The sequence below is a fragment of the Triturus cristatus genome, chromosome 3_1 (genome assembly GCF_964204655.1).
Source record: "Triturus cristatus chromosome 3_1, aTriCri1.1, whole genome shotgun sequence".
NCBI lineage: Eukaryota > Metazoa > Chordata > Amphibia > Caudata > Salamandridae > Triturus > Triturus cristatus.
In genome coordinates, this window is record NC_140583.1 from 414,887,314 (window position 1) to 414,904,509 (window position 17,196).

The following is a 17,196-nucleotide window of genomic DNA, read 5'->3' on the forward strand; positions in this document are numbered from 1 at the left end:
AACATTGTCTGGACAAAACTCGTCCTGGTGTCCCGGTGGGCTGGGTGGGAGGAGTGATGTAAGTTTTACAGCTAGAGAAAAAGCACTCAAACAACAGTTTATCATAGTTCTTTGCCACAAAATGGCACACAGCTGAGTTTGTGAAATCATTTGCCCATAGACTCAATGTACAAAGTACATGGATCAGTGTAGCCACAAAGTTAAACAGACACACAATTTTGCTACTCACAGCCATTCACATGTGTAGAAAGAGAAGATAACAACAAGCTCCTCCGTCATTCAATTCCCACAGCTTCATGGCTACGTTAACAAAATGTGAGTGTGTAGGCAGCCACGCCAATGTGATTGGTAAAGACATTTACTAATACCAGTAGACAGGCACAAAAAAGTACCTACATAGGGAGATAAAATGTATGTATCTCCAGGTGAAAGCAAAGATATGGACAACCTAAACACACCTGTGTCTTCCGACATGAAATGTGAACTAAACACAACAGGCCCATTAATGCACATAGCTGCACACATCCATAAATCCCCCTCTTGTCCTAAAAATATAGTCATCCCAAAAAATAGGTCTGCATCATGGATGAATGAGTCCAATCTATCTACAGTAACTCATCATAAACTTCTGTAGCCCATATAATGTGTATGATTTGAGGTGTAGTGGACATTCTTACCAGTCATTGGTTTGTTTGTACCTACAGGGCCAGCTGAAGACACCACTGGAACCATCCAGGACAGCCAGGCCCAGACTCTGGTTGAACAGGAGCCCTCCGTTATTGATGACTCTCATCATTCTTGGGACGATGACGACAGACCTGGCCTGTCAGGTATGGGTTACCCCACAGCACCAGTGCCTGCAACATCGGGATCCTCTGTGCACATGCCTGCCTCAGCTGCCAACATCTTGCTGACCCCTACCCGCATGGACACAGTAGCCCAGGACAACATCAACAGCACAGCAACACAGGGCACTCTTGAGTTCCCCAACAACACCACCAATACCAACAATGAAGGAGGTTCGGTGTCGACTGTGCCAGCATCAACTGGTCCTGCTCGGGTGGGTGGGGAGGGGTCGTGGGGACCTGCACCATCATGCCACTGGTGCTGCTGATGTGAGGATCCAAAGCCTCTCCTAAACCCTCCATGTATATGAAGATTCACAAGGAGAGATGGGCCAGGTCATAGTGATCTTCAGGACCATGCAACAGCAGCAGGCACAACAAAACATAAAAATGGACAGTTTTATGGACAGAATGGATGAACAGACTGTAGTGTAGAGGGACATTGTCACCTGCCTCCACCAGCTTGCCACCAACATCTCCACACCTCCCTGTGTGCCTAGCACATCCAGTGCAACATCTGCACCACACACAGGGAGGGATGTGGACTCTGGGGGAGAGCATCCTGCAACGTCACTACTTGCACCTGAGGGTACCCCAGAAAAACGTGGAGTCGGTCATCCAAAGAAGAAACGGTGAGAGACAGATGGCTATGCATCACATCCAGCAAGTGACTTCCTGCTCCTGATATCCACCATTATGTGCAAGCATTCACTTTGTTGACTGTGACTGAACTCTCCCACATTGGCTGGAGGGTGTAAGTTGGACAATGGACTCAAATACTTTTGAATATCTAATCTACAAACACTAACAACTCCTATCTGCACTTATCTAAATGGTTTTTGGTGATTACACCACCATGATATTGACTGATATCATCACATTATGTACCAAAATAAATCCCTTGCAACACAAATTTAATCATGTCGTGGCTTTGAATAACAAATGTAATAACTTTAATGATGTAGAAAAAGTCAAAGAAGAAAGTGTACTCAACATTGGTAACACATCACTTTGGAAACGTACATTACTGGCTTGTGAGTATATGAACATTGTCACAGCATGATAGATAGACACAACCACGCCATGGCAAGTCCCAGAGGACATGTTACAGATTCAATGCAAGTTTATTGCTTCTAATACTAGCACCATTTTCAAGCACAATAAACAAAACATTTTAGCAAATCAGTGCATCATGGAGCATGTTTAGTTTTAATAATCTTTGGATGTGTGAACACAGACAAGGCACAAGACATTGTGTAGCCTACGTTTATTTTCCTGATAAAACCTAGTGCAGTATGCCAATTTCAAAGGACATCTCTCAGTAAGAAAAATGTCTATCATTCCAAATGGTCGTGCTTGCCATGGATTTACGAACACGTCCAATGTTGGACTGGGTCACAGAAGCAGGTCCTGGTGAGGTCACAACTTGCATGGTTGAGATGGCAAAGTACCTTGGTGAGGAGAAACATAGAACAGAGTTAGGCACACACGAATAAGCCTCTACAATTTAGCAAACAATGTCAGCTGAAGCACAAGATTTTCAGTGTGGACAGTACCTATTATTCATGGTAACACAGTACATCTCAACTTTTCCATCTCACAAAAACTTATCACACAACTAATATCATGGCAATATTCATACACTCACATACATACACATTGTGCATCAGCAACACAACAACAAAAACTTGGTGCTAGTCCTCTACTTGCATTGCATACCTATCTCATGTGAAGAAGTTGTTGATGAGCTGTTGTCTCAAATGCAAGCCATCATCATCATCCCCACTGTCGTCATGTCCCAGTCGAGGATCCACCCTCACTGGCAGATGCTAGTCTCCATCATCCTGTATAAGTGAAATTTTGCTCCGTATAGCCAGGTTGTGTAGCATGCAGCAAGCCGTGATAATGTTGCACACCTTCAATGGCGCCTATTGTAGGGTTACTCCTATCTGATCATGACAGCAGAATCTTGTCTTCAGTAGGCCAAAAGTCCACTCAATGACTTGCCGGCTTCTACCATGTGTTTCATTATACAGCATTTCAGCAGGGGTGACTAGGTTACGGAGTGGTGTCAGTAACCAAGGTTGGTTGGGGTACCCAGAGTCTCCTACATTGAAAACAAAAAATAGATTCAGTTGTTGGCTGACAGAGCATTATCTGACTTACAATCTACACACAACACAGCACACACATGCCACATCACCTACCAACAAGCCAGGCACGGTCTGGTTTTAGATGGGACATCTAAAGGGGGATGGCACTGTTCCTCATGATGTACACGTCACGTGCAGATCAGAGAAACGTGCACAGATGTGGGAGATGGACATGTCAGCCAAACATACCACATGACATTAATTGAGTGGTAATGTTTGCGGTTGCAATACACAACCTCATTGGCCTGTGGTGGCACCGATCCAATGGGGGTGCCATCAATGGAGCCAATTATAGGGGTTATCCATCCCAATGCATAGAATTAGCCCTTGATGTCTGCCAATTCTCCAGGTGTTGGGAACTTAATGTAATGGCACAGGTAATGAAGCAATGCCCCCAACACATCTCACAGAACACAGCTGGAAATGGTTTGTTAGATCCCATCAGATGTTGCCACTCTGTATTGAAATGTAAGGGTGGCAAATAAATGCAAGGCTGCCAAAACCTTCATTTTGATCGTCAGTTCAGTTGAATATGGTCGACAGGCTACAGATGAAGTAACTGCGCAGTCAACTGTTCAATGACTGGCCTTGTGAAGCGGTACTTCCTGATGGTGTCATGTTCTTCCATGGTTGCCAGGTCTGAAAAAGGCCTGTGGACGGCAGGTTGTCTGCGATACCTAGGTTTACAATGTAAACCCAGTTGGTGTCAAGTCACAATGTACAAAGCAACATGCTTGGAGACAAACAGAACATGAAATGTGAACACAGCTGAAGCTACAGATCATTTCAAAAACAGATTTAAATTCAAAAGTATGCCCTTATATACATTTCACAGCATCAGTACCCTACACAGACATGGTACCAAGGTATAGTGTCACAGAAGTTATTATTATTATTATTATTTTGAATTTTGTAGAGCGCGCAGCTACCTCCAACGGAGGTGTCCCGGCGCTGAAGACATAGTCTTAGGAGGGTCGAGGAGGAGTGAAGAGGGGTCTTTAGATCTGTGAGAATAACCAGGTCTTTAGTTTTTTCCTGAATAGGGGTTCGGAAGTCAGGAATCTTAGTTCAGTGGGTAGCTGATTCCACAGTTTGGAGGTTGCTACTGCCAGGGCCCTACTTCCTGTACGTGTGAGGCGAAAGCGGGGGCAGATCATGAGGTGAAGATGGTTGGATCTCAGGTTTCTTGGTGCTTGTGAAAAGCTCATTCTGTGACGTAGGTAGGATGGGCCTCTGTCATTGAGCGCTCTGAAGGCCAGTGTTAAGGCCTTGAATTGGATACGGAGTTTTATTGGGAGCCAGTGGAGTTTGATTAGGTGGGGTGTGATGGAATGGCGGTAGGGGATATTGCAGACTAGCCTGGCCGCAGCATTCTGGACTTTTTGAAGTTGGTGGATGAGGTAAGTGGGGCGCCTACGTATAGGCTGTTGGCATAGTCCAGATGAGCGGTAATGAGGGCATGGGCCACCGTTTTGCGGGACTCCAGTGGGAGGTATGGGATGATTTTTTTTATCATTCGAAGTTTCCCGAAGCAGGCTGAGGTAACTTTATTGATTTGAGTTTTGCAGGAGAGGGAGGTGTTGAATTGAAAGCCAAGGTTGCGTGCGGTTTGAACTGGTTCTGGGGGGGGGGTTGAGTTCAGGCGGCCACCAGAGATTAGAGAATATAGGCGATTTTTGATTGAAGAACAGGACCTCGGTTTTGTCTGTATTGAGTTTCAGGTTGTTGGCGGACATCCAGGCTGCGATGTTGAGCATACAGAGGCGGAAGTTGGTAAAAGATTTTTCAGTGTGTTCTTTGAAGGAGAACACCAGTTGGGTGTCGTCAGCGTAGAAGGTTACTTTGACGCCCCAGGATTCAACAACTTTAGCCAGAGGTTTGAGGTATACATTGAAAAGGAGCGGGCTGAGGGCAGAGCCCTGTAGGACGCCCCAGATCAGCTGTTTTTTGGAGGAGAGAAAAGGTCCTAGCATCACTTGCTGTATTCTGTTTGTGAGAAAGGATTTTATCCATGCAAGGGGGGGCCCGCCGATGCCAACTTCTTGCAGGCGGGTCAGAAGTTTGTCGTGCGAGATGGTATCGAACGCTGCGGATAGGTCGAGGAGGACCAGCATGGCCTCCTCTCCCTTGTCCGTGCATTCGCGGATCGATTCGGATACCTCGAGTAGCGCCGACTCGGTACTGTAGTCTGGTCTAAAGCCTGACTGGGGGTCGTGGAATAAGGAGTTGGATTCCAAGTAGTGGGACAGTTGTTTTTGGACGGCTTTTTCCAGAACTTTTGCGGGCTTGGGTAGAAGTGAAATTGGTCTGTAGTTATTTAGACAGGAAGGGTCTACGCCATTTTTTTTTTGAAGAGGGATCAGCATGGCGTGTTTCCATGCCGCGGGCACAACCCCAGTAAGTAGTGAGGAGTTCCAGATGTCTAATAGGGGGTTAATGATGATGGGGGCAATTTCGTTCATGATAAGAGCTGGGGCTGGGTCCAGAGGTGAGCCAGATTTACATTCCAGAAGTAGCTTTAGAGCAAGTTCTTTGCTAAGTGGTTGGAATGAGGTGAAAGTATGAGTGCTATTGGGGGTTGGGTCTTCGGTGGTATCGGAATCTTTCTGAAGGATTGCTGCCGCTATGTTGGCAATTTTTTCTTCGAAGAAGTTAGATAAGTTTTCACATAGTGTCTGTGACATGGGCACAGGAGTCGAGAGTGCGCTGGGGTGAGTGAATTCTTTCACTATATTGAATAGGGCTTTGGTCGAGTTTTTTGCTTTGGCGATTGTTTCAGAGAAGTAAGTGCTCATGGATTGGCGTTTGAGTTTACGAAACTCTTTAAGGCTTTGTCGATAGAGGGCTTTAGCTCCGGTATCGTAGTTCTGTCTCCATTGTCGTTCTAGCTTTTTGCACATGCTTCTGTGTGCCCGTAGTTTTTCCGTAAACCATGGGGCCGATGGTTGTTTTCTACGGGAGGAAAGGCTTTGAAGAGGCGCGACTTTCTCGATGGCGGACGTGAGGTCGCTATTTAGTGTACTCACTGCTTTGTTGAGGTCGTCCGGGATAGGGATTAGACTGTTGTGGTAGTTTGGTTCTAGGGCCGCAAGTGTAAGTTTGTGCCATTTTCTGCCCTGAGATCTGATGGAGGACTCTTGTTTTGTAGCTAGAGTCAGGGGTAACTCGAAGGGTATAAGAAAATGGTCGGACCATGGTAGGGGTAGGGAAGGGAGGATTTTGAGTTTCTCGCTGTTTGAGAAAATAAGGTCGAGGGTATGGCCTGCTTTATGAGTAGGGCCTTTTACTTTTTGCGTAAGATTGATGTTTTGCATAGATTCGAGGAGTTGGGAGGCGCGGTTACAGCTACTTACATCAACGTGGTGGTTGAAGTCTCCCAGAACCATGAAGTGGGGGTGTTTGAGGGAGAGATCTGCTGTTGCAGCCAATAGCTCTAGGACAGCAGATTGTGAGGTGTTCGGGGGGTTATAGACCAGGATCCCTGAGCAAACGGCTGTGGAGGAGTCAGTGATAGAGAAGTACAGAGCTTCAATGGGGTTAATGTTAGAGATTTTTCTTGAGGTGATTTTCAGGTGCTTCTTTAGAATCACCGCGATTCCTCCTCCTGTTTTGGGGCCTTCACGGCTGAGTCCCGTGAAACTGTAGTCCGTGGGCAGAGCTAGGGCGATGTCAGGATTGGAGGAGTCTTTTATCCAAGTCTCTGTTAGGAACAGTGCGTCCCAGGCTAAGGTAGACAGTAAAAGCCATATGTCATTGGCGTGGCTGGGTAGAGAGCGACAATTCACCAAACCCATGGAGTAGGTGTTGGTAGGGGGGGGGTTGCTTAGTTGTTGGTGTACTGTTCCTAGTACGAGTCCAGTCGGGACATAGTGAGAAAGGACAATTAGGGCATTTGTGCCGGAAGGGGCAGGGTAGGGGAAAGCTACAAGTGATGGGAGACGGGCAGGATGTCTTACCTTGGTCTAGTAGCTGAGTGCTGGTCCACGTGATTCTCGGGGCTGGTAACTGACTGGCAGCGTGGCTGGCCCTAGGCCCGGAGCTGGCACGGACGGGCGCAGACGGGCTTGCCTTAGGCGCGCCTTCGGCGCGCCATCGTCGCGCCCACTGCGCTCGCCCGCTGCGCATTCGGTATATGCACATATTTTATGGAGGAAGGAGGTCTTGGTTAGAGAGGTGTGGCCTCGTAAAAGGGGCGTGGCCTCAGAGTGCGGCGGGAAATGGCGTCAAAGTTTGTTTACCCTGCGAGTCCTCGGCAGTGCTAAGATCCGCTGTGAGGCTGTGGGCGGGTGAGTGCAGCTGTGAGAAGGTGAGGTTTTTAAAATCAAGCAACAAGAAGGGGAGGGGGGCAAAACGGGCTTTTGGTAAGGTCCAGCTAAGTGTGCCCAACGTATGTAAACAACAAGTGACAAAGCTGTTCCTAAGAGGGTTGGGGGAAGGGGTACCATGTATGAAGATATCTGTTATGGATATTGAAGCCCTCACACAGCCATCGGGATATTGTGAATCACATACCCCTCAGGATGTAATGAAACATCATCGGGCCGCTCCTACGTCGAGTCGGCTGGTGCAATACCCGACGGGCTCTTGTTTAGAGAGCACTCTTATGGAGATCTTCTATATCCACGATAGCCGATTGTTCAACTGTAACGAGTGTGGGGCTTGGTGAAAATGTAGATGAATGTTAAAAAGGGGAGAGAGTACTATCTGAACAATTTTATTACGATGTCTCCTCGCCTGATTAAAAAATATGAGGTAGAGTAATAGTAGCTCAGGTCTATGTTCTGGGTTAACTATACTGCCTCGTCTTGGTCAACATGTTTCTCACTATTGTAGAGCTGTACTCAAGTGATTCGTCAGGACCATGAAATTCTATCTACAAGTCTATCCAGGAGAATCAAGTGATAGACAACTGGCGTTAATATAAAACTGGTATTATTACCTGCTCCTCGGTCTACCTGTATGGAAGGTTGGAGACCAAAAAAGTGTTAAAAACGCTCATTCATAAGACAGTTATCATACATGGTGCTGGTGGAACGTGCATTTGCATTCAAAGTGCACATTCTGTGTAGGGAGGGGGGGGGGGAAATGTTAAAAAACACACAAAACCACGTGAAGTGATCACTCTAGAGAGAATTACATCAGAACTAGTTGGACTTACCCTATCTACTCCATAGAATAAACCTCAGCAGTTCCTGGTAGGCTTGCGCAAGGAGTTCCTTGCGTTCTGTGATGGTGTATAGGAGCAGTATTAAATGGGAGAGGTTAGGTAAATACAACACTCCAGGGTCATTAACACCCCTTCTCTTGAATGTTTGTTGATTCATAGCCAAATGAGAAACAACACATACGCATTCACACAGGATGTCAGCAGGTAAATTTTAGCAAAAGTACAAGTTATTAGTGACCCTCAAGTATTTTAAAAATGAGCGAGTGCTCGTGCCTGTAGCTCCCGGCTTCCGCCTCAGGAGAAAAGGTCTTCTGACCAGATGCTAGGATTTCGCGGCTTATGTACTCAGGGGGCGTGGCCTCGTAAAAAGGGGCGTGGCCTCAGAGTGCAGCAGGAAATGGCGTCAAAGTTTGTTTACCATGAGAGTCCTCGGCAGCGCTAAGATCCGCTGTGAGGCTGTGGGCGGGTGAGTGCAGCTGTGAGAAGGTGAGGTTTTTAAAATCAACACACACGCATTCACACAGGATGTCAGCAGGTAAATTTTAGCAAAAGTACAAGTTATTAGTGACTCTCAAGTATTTTTAAAATGAGCGAGTGCTCGTGCCTGTAGCTCCCGGCTTCCGCCTCAGGAGAAAAGGTCTTCTGTTATAGTAGTGTAGTGTACAAATATCTAGTTTCTAACATCATAAATGTCAGCAAGCATCACATATTCAAAGGATGCACAGAAGAAATATGGTACTTAAATGTTTCTGTGAACAATTACATTTGCAATAAGTACACAGAATAGGAACATGTAATACAAAAGATGTGTTACACATGATATACACATCATCTCACCTACTCAGTCATGCCCACCACCATCACAGGTTGGACATTGTCATATAGTTATGGCTACATTACACATACAATCACGTACACAGACTTTTTTCAATGTTGAGGGTGCTAAAATATGTAAGAACAGCTCACACTGCAGTTTTGGGCACACAGATTGACTAGTAATTCACATTTCACAAACAAGCTGAAGATGCAGAATGATTTCACTGTCTACTCATTCAATGGTAAAAGCCTAAGCCATTACTTACACAACAGACATCTACAGTCTGAAATGACAACAACTGTACAATGGGTCATAATATGGTTAGCGACGCACATTTGTGCTCATGTCTTCAGGGTGTGGAAACCGACTCGGTTACCTCCCATCACCAATGTATCAAAGTCAATCGCGGTCAAATGAAGAGTGTTTAAATGTCGCGGTAGGCCTCCTATCACCAATGTATCAAAGTCAATCGCGGTCAGAGGAAGAGTGTTTAAATGTCGCGGTAGGCGTGTCATTTGCAAGCAATGTAATCCTTCGGACCAATTCGTACAATGCGACCGATGTAAACCTATCACATTGTCCTTGGGCATGTGCAACAACCCCACATCACTTGCAGTAGGAATCTCAATTATAGTTATTCCTTTAGGCTTTTTGCAAGTTTCACTGGGTGTAGGAAATGTATTTGGACAGGCACACTGCTGTATAAGTGTGCACACTGTTGCAAACATGTCATTACTGTTCTCATGAAACAGAGATCTCATTGAACACAGGACTAATGGACATGATGCCACATGCATTCCCCTTAGTTATTTTTGCAAAACTGACCATGACCTATGTATAGAAGTGTATGACTCAGAAACATGATGCAAGTAAACTAAGGGACTATCTCCATGTCATCCTTACAGGTCAACTTCCATGAGAAGTCAATGATGTGGCTGACCATCACCAAGAAGATGCGTGATGTGGGGAATCGAATCTTGTCACGTCCGTCATTGCTGCAAGAGGTGGCAGGACCTTCGTGGCTGGGCCAAGAGGATTGCTGCGGTCCAGCTGATTCTGTCACAACCGGGCAAGCGAAGCAGCCGGCAAACCTTGACCCCCCACATGCTCAGCATCCTAGCGGTGGTCTTTCCTGACCTGAATGGGCAGTTAAAGGACAGGCAGCAGCAAGGAGGGCGTGAGTCTGATACTTGTTGCACTTCTATCTTTATTCATACCATGATTTGAAATCTGAGCTCAATGGCACTTTTACAGGTCGTAAGTCTCCCAAAAAAGAGTCTGCCAGAAAAAAAGAGTTATAAGCTTATTTTAGCTGCATATAAAAATAAAAATGTTCAAGAAAAATCCAAATACTTCACTCAAAAGATAGAAGCAGAAAAACACTCTACAAAAGAACTCTTTGTAACTGTCAAACAGCTATCTAAACCTCCCGAAAAGGGGTTTCAGGGAATGGATCACATGTTCTGTAATTCACTGGTCTCCTTTTTTCAAGATAAGGTTAAGTCGGTTTTTAATCTTTTTTCCTCTAATCCTTTGGATGATCATAACGACATAACGACTAAGATTATTGAATGTCATGATGGCTCCCAAAACTATTAATAATAAATGCAAGTCCCTTTTAACCTCTTTTCCTGAACTTTACCGGGACCAAATTAAAACCATCCTCCTGCAAAATAAATCAGGCTCTCCACCGGATCCATGTCCACCAAAACCCACTCCTTTAGTGGCTGACACTATTTCAGACCACCGAACAGATATTTTTAATCTTATGATTAGGTCAGGAAAATTCCCTAGCATCTGGAAGATTGCCCATATTCTCCCTTTAATCAAAAAAGCTAACCTAGATCCTTTAGATCCCCGAAATTATCGTCCTATTTCCAAATTTCCCCTTCAGTCAAAAATAATTGGAAAAGCTCTTAACTCACAGTTGAAAGCTTTCTTCAAGGTCCGGAGCCACTGAGACCCTTGCCAATTTGAATGTAGGAAACATCATAGCAATGAATTGGCTTTGATAAGTGCCTCAGAACAGATTATATGAACATTGGATGTAGGGGGCAATGCAGTGCTGGTTCTACTAGATCTCTCAGCAACATTTGACACCTTAAACCACCAAATCCTGCTGAATAGACAGATAGATATTGGGATAAAAGATAAGCCCTTGCTTTAGTCAAATCATTTCTGTCAGACAGAATCCAGCTTGTTGCAGCTGATAATTTTAAATCCCCATCCTTCTCTCTTCCTTGGCGTCCCCCAGGGTTCGTCTCTAAGTCCGACCCTTTTTAACATCTACGTGGCCCCTTTGGCCAAACTAAATTGATTATTTGGGTTCTATGCAGTTACCTATGCAGATGACACAGAATTAGTGATCTTCATATCATCCAATATCTCAGAGACAGCGAAGCGCTTTTACAACTGTATGAAAGAGAATGGAAAATGGATGGCCCTAAACTGTTTAAAGCTGAATTCAGGCAAGACCGAGGTGATGCTCTTTGGGAAGGATACCTCCTTCTGGTCCCAAGAGTGGTGGCCACCCGAACTTGACCAACTTCAGCTGTCAGTCACAAAGGTAAAAAATCTTGAAGTTATCTTTGATAACCAGTTAACCGTCGAAGGGCATGTGAATACAATCATGTCTGCCTCCTTTTTTACAATGAAACTCTTGCGGAAGATCTTTCCTTTCATTCCGAAGGACCTGCAAAAAACAGTAATTTCTGTTTTGATACTTTCAAAGATTGACTATGCAAATGCTCTTCTTGTAAGTGTACAAAAAAAGTCAAAAGAGGCTGCAGGTCCTACAGAACGTAGCCGCTTGCCTATTATTAGGCATACCAAAAAGAGAATCAGTCTCAGTTGACCTTCCGCTTCTCCATTGGTTACCTATTGAGAAGGGTATACAGTTTAAGGCCCTGTGCATTGCTTTCAGGGCCCTTCATGGGGAAGGCCCACAAGTTTTTAAGCTTTGGTTTCAATGGTAATGTCTGCCACAATCCCTTCGCTCAGAAACCGCTTCTAATATCAGTGTTCCCAGAGTAAAAAAAGTTAAATGAGGCGGGAGAAGTTTTACTGGTAGCACCTCCCATCTCTGTAAAAGCCTCCCTTTATTTCTGAAAAAGGAATCACACCTTCTCTGCTTTAGGAAAAAAACTAAAAACCTGTCTTTTTAATCTCTAGGAGTCTCTAACCCTCGGCCTGCCTCATAACCTGGTACTTCCCAGTGTGCAAGCTTGTGCGCCTAGACACATCAGGGTAGTAGAGCGCTTTTATTATTAATTTTTATTTCATTTCTTGTGCAGTTATTTTCTGAAGATGAAAATGCAGAAGGATCACTAGATGACAGGTAATGCCCCATTCATAAGGGAGATGTGAGTGAGTCATGTTCAAGGTAGAAACAGTAGTGACAAAAAATTCAAAAGATGTGTGTACGAGTTTCAGCATGAATTCCATAGCTTGACATGTGTCTGCACATTCACTGATGTGTGATCTGTTCTCAGAGTGGTTTGAACAAATCTTTGAAGTATGTTGTGATTGGAGCACTCAATTATGGAAATCCCATGCTAAACATTTTTGCAGAATGATTTGTCTATGTTCAGGCCTGGATTGAAATGTATTAGTCCCTGTGCAGATGTTTTTTCCCAGACGTGCTGCAAATTGTGATCACATGTATTCCATGGGACAGTCACAGCTAGGCTAACTCTGGTCACATGTCACAGTGACCTTACCCATGTCTATGTCTATGAGTTTGTGAGGGTGAAATCAGAAGCCACTCGGTGTCAAACATAGGTTGTCACTGATCGTAACATGGCAGCATTTGTGAGGTAGGACGTGAAGTACAGTCACAAACTTTGACGTGTGTTAATGGTCTTGAATAGTCCAAGTTGATGGCTTGCCAAAGAATGTTTTTGTTGCATCACTATCTGATTCTGAGATTTCAAATATGCATCTAATTTAAGTTTTTTTGTCCACATTAAATGATAAATTTGAAAAAATTGGTTCTGTCGGGTAGGTCAATGGATTTGTACAAGGTATTCAATACATTATGGAATATACAATCTAGTTCTATTTCCAAGCAACACAACAAAAAGGAACAACTCAAATCTGCAAACAATGAAATTCTTCACTTATTGCATATACAAATCTAAGAAGGGGAAATGGCTGTCTGTGACATAGTACACATAGGACAAAGATACAAAAAACTATGGTGTACTGTAGGAGAGTAGGATCTGCCTCTTATGTTGCCCCCACTTTTTTTTCCTGATGTTTACACTGATTTCTGGCTATAGTCTGGCTGGGACCCTGCTAAGCAGGGCCCCAGCCTCCCTGTTCTCTCTAAACAACTTGGAGTGCATATTAGGTGCACTAGTGATTGGCTACTGTGGTGCTGTATGAGCCTCTAGTATATGGTACCTTAGGTACCAAGGGCATAGGTACTTCACAGGCCTACCAGGGGCTTAAGCATGTATTATGCCACCCCTGGGAAGCAGACTAAATCTGACACCACAGTCCTGCTACTGCAGCCTGGGTGAGGTGGTGCTAGCACTCCTCACTGAGATAGAGGTTCAGTATATCTCTCCCTGCACACACATTTAAACCTGTCAGTCACCCCTAAGGCAGTCCCTATCAATCCTGAGGGCTTGGTGCTTGGTTTCCATGTGAGGGGTGCCTCTGCCTGAGCAGGGCCCTTCTGCAGCTCTCAGAGTCTATTCTCTGGGGCTGTTTTTGAATGCGGTCAAACCATATACTCTTAAGTGCATTATAACCTCGCGGTTAATGCTAACTTTGGAATGGCTGCATAAAAACATGTTGCGTTTGGTGTCAAATGCTTTGGAATCATACCCCCACACCAGTAACTGGTGTGAGAGTATGATCCCACCCTTCTAGAGGGATAGACATGTACCTACTGTGGAAACACGGTAGAATCATGAGGAGCCCTGGCATCACAAAATAGAGGCCACCAGTCACAGACACTGGGCTGCCCTCCTGCTGATGACCAAAACTTGCAGTGGAGGAGGCCCAACAATAGGTATCCTGTCACAGGGAGGTGTGACCACCTCCCAGACAGGGTTTAGTGTATTGGGGTTGGGTGGGTGCACTCTTAGAGTGCTTTGAAGTCCTGCACTGGGGGAGTAGTAAGCTCCTCTGTGCATACACCAGTTCAAACCGGCTCAGGGGCTACCTGCCCCTGCTCTGGCGCGAAACTGGACAAAGGGAAGTGGGTGTAGCCACCCACTCCCCTGACCCTCCCATAGGTGCGGTCATAGAGCTAGTCCCTCCCTTCCTTCTAGTATAAGTTAGGGAACCCTTGCCATTGCAAACTAGATACCCCTGGACGATGCTCTGAAGACGAATCCCAGACCTTCGACATTCCATTAACTTTGGAAGATGGAAGAATCTCCACCAAAAACTACAAACTGCGATCGCAAACTCCACTGCTCCCGCCGGAGCCCGAAGTCCCTGCAGCCCAGGAAGAGGATTTCCTGACTTCTCTAAGGCCATCGTGAGTCCCCAGTGACGCTGAGGCAAGTGGACCTCACGAGTGATGAGGAACTGCAATCCCTGGGTACCGTGCACTATTTTTGAGTGCAATCCCTTCACAACGGTCTACGAACCTGTGCATTGGGCCACGTATGGTCCAAGCCTCTAGCAGGAATCCCTCCGAAGATCAGAGGCCTACCCCGTCCCGAGTGACCGTGGGCCCCTGTTGAGTGGATCCTCCTGAGGCATCTTTGCGATCCCTTACCGGTTGGCTTGTGGGTCCCCTGAAGACTTTTCTACAGTTCCAAAGGGCTCCTCTGGTTTCTCCAGGCCTTCCCTGACTTACCCTGGCTGGGTGAGTCCCCCAGACCTTGCTGGTCTGCACCGCTGACTTTTTGTCCTTTCCACGTAACTTGCTGTTACCAAGGCTTGTTGGCTCCAATCTGGTCACCGACACTGCAGTAAGCTGCAGACTTCATGGGACACGCCTCGTGGCTGAAGAGTTAAGACACCCATGGATCACCTAAAATCACCTGACGACTATGGGCATCCATCTTCCTTGCCCCTGGTCACTGCCAAGTGACTTTGAACACTGTCCCCTCTGCTTTCAGGTCTTCCTTCTTCTGACTCCAGCCTTGGATTCCACCGGACACTTCTCCTGTCTTCACAAGCAGCAAGTCTTCATTGGCTCCCATTGAAATCAACGTCACGACCCGACACCAAAAGACACCTATGCACCTGGCTTCCCTGGGTGAGGTAACTCCAGCACTATGGTGTTCCTGTGGGTGTTGGCTCTAGAACTACTTATCCTGTAAGTGACTTGCTTGTAGACTCTCCCGAAGAATCCTTAAACTCTTAATTTCCAATCGCGACTTGCTCCTTTGAAGACAATAGGGATTCGCGGCTGTGTTCCCACACTGCATGCGTCTCCCGTGGGTCCTTTACTTACCTGCCTTGGGTGGTTTCGTGAGGCCCCAGCGCTTCTGAAGGCCCAAGGCCTTGTCCCTTTGCAAGTCGTTGTTCTTAAGTCTCTTTTTTAGTGTATGGTCTGGTACGCCTCTAGGGCCCCAGCCATATTGGTGCTTAACCTATTGTGAAACATTGATATGTGCATATGTTCCTGACTTCTAATCTCATAAAGAGATTAGTAGAGAGTTGTTAGTAATAAATACATATATATTTGATATATATACATGTGTGGTGTCCTTTCATTTGGTAATTCAAGAGATTATAAGGTAAAACAAGCTGCTTTACATTCCTCTAAACACTTAGCCTGAAGGCTGCTCTCCACAGCTACCACTAGGATATCTTTCTTTAAAAGGTTGTCTTAAACCTATCTACCATAAGAGTCGAATTGTACGGGTGCAAGGTGTCAACTTTAACTAGTGAACAGCATATACCAGGCCAACTTCTCACATGAAAAATTAGTGAACATAGTGATAAGTGACAAAGTGCTGTACAGGGGTGACATGGATGACATATACATACAAAAAGGGGTAGACAAAAGTATTGGTCAAGTCCAAAAAAACGCATAACCCTCCAACTGTAGCTATAGTTTCCTGTTCAAGTCAGGGGGATTGCGTGAACTAATAGTGACAGTAACGTCGATATTTCGACCCTTGGCAATTGTGCAGCTTATTATGCATCAGGAGCAGGTCTTCATCAGGATGGGGGGGGGAAGGAGATGAAAGCCTGTTAAATAAAAAGCCAAATTATGGTCAGAAAGGTGTGTACCAGCTTTGTAAAGAACAAGGAATGCAGTAGCAATTTCAAGCTTACTGCTGACTGTGGATCCAAGTGAATGGGCATCCAACTTGAACTAAATTGCATGGAGGTTTCGGCCGACACCTCAGACTCACACCAATGGGTTGTGGTCTACAAAGAAATGGAGCAATTAAGCACGGAGGTTATGTGCTCCACAAAAGCATCATGCCATCAAAGAGTATTCGTACGTGTAGTGTATTGACACATTCAGATGCCTTTGGTGGTGCCTACATACCTGAAAAAATTAATAAGTGGAACTTCACCAGCCGGTGGAAGTGTATTAAACGGAAGCCGCCGAGGCGATCATGGGCACTAAGAAATAAAAGGTAGAGAATATCACTGCGATGTACTAAGAGGAAGACTTGCTATCAAATGTAGTTAGCATGTGGCAAAAGCATCCGGAGCCAGTGTAATGAGGAGTCAACATGGTGCTTTTGAACACAGAACGGAAATGTTTAAGCTCTAAGTGGTTACAGTTAGCATGCTGCAAAAAGGGCAGGGCCCCGTGTAATGAAGAGTTAAAATGGTGATTTTAACACAAAACGGAATTGTTAAAATAAAAAGTGGTTAAGGACCCCAGCTTGTAGAAGGATGAATTTATTGTAAAAAGCACGGGGACTTAGCAAAGAGTAAGATTTAAACCCGTGTGAGAAGAGCGCGAGCCGGCTTACTTGAATTAGGAGACGTCCTTGTCCGTCAAAGTCGAATCTGTTATCTGCTTGCGGTCCGTGAGAACGTCAGTATTTGACAGTTCTCATAAGGATGCGGACGTGTCAGTTTCGGCGTGCGTGTGAGTGCAGCAGCTAGGTTGAGTCATGGGGAAAAACCAGTCAAAATAAAAGGGAAACCTGGCCTGGATTCTTTGTAATTGCCATGCTTATAGAGTGGAAGGCACCCGGACGAATAACCCGCGGGCTAAACAACATGAAATTATCATCGACATGACGTGGGACACGTTTATAGTGAATACAACAACAA

General features: G+C 45.4%; 1 long non-coding RNA gene across 1 annotated transcript; it reads right to left on the reverse strand.

Moving 5' to 3' along the window:
* Positions 1-1,775: 1,775 nt before the first annotated feature.
* Positions 1,776-16,939, reverse strand: LOC146860342 (uncharacterized). The gene is made up of 3 exons (XR_014979141.1): positions 16,890-16,939; positions 2,565-2,952; positions 1,776-2,296 (listed from the first exon to the last, which is right to left on the reverse strand). It is a non-coding gene; the product is annotated as an uncharacterized LOC146860342 (long non-coding RNA).
* Between the last annotated feature and the right edge of the window lie 257 nt (positions 16,940-17,196).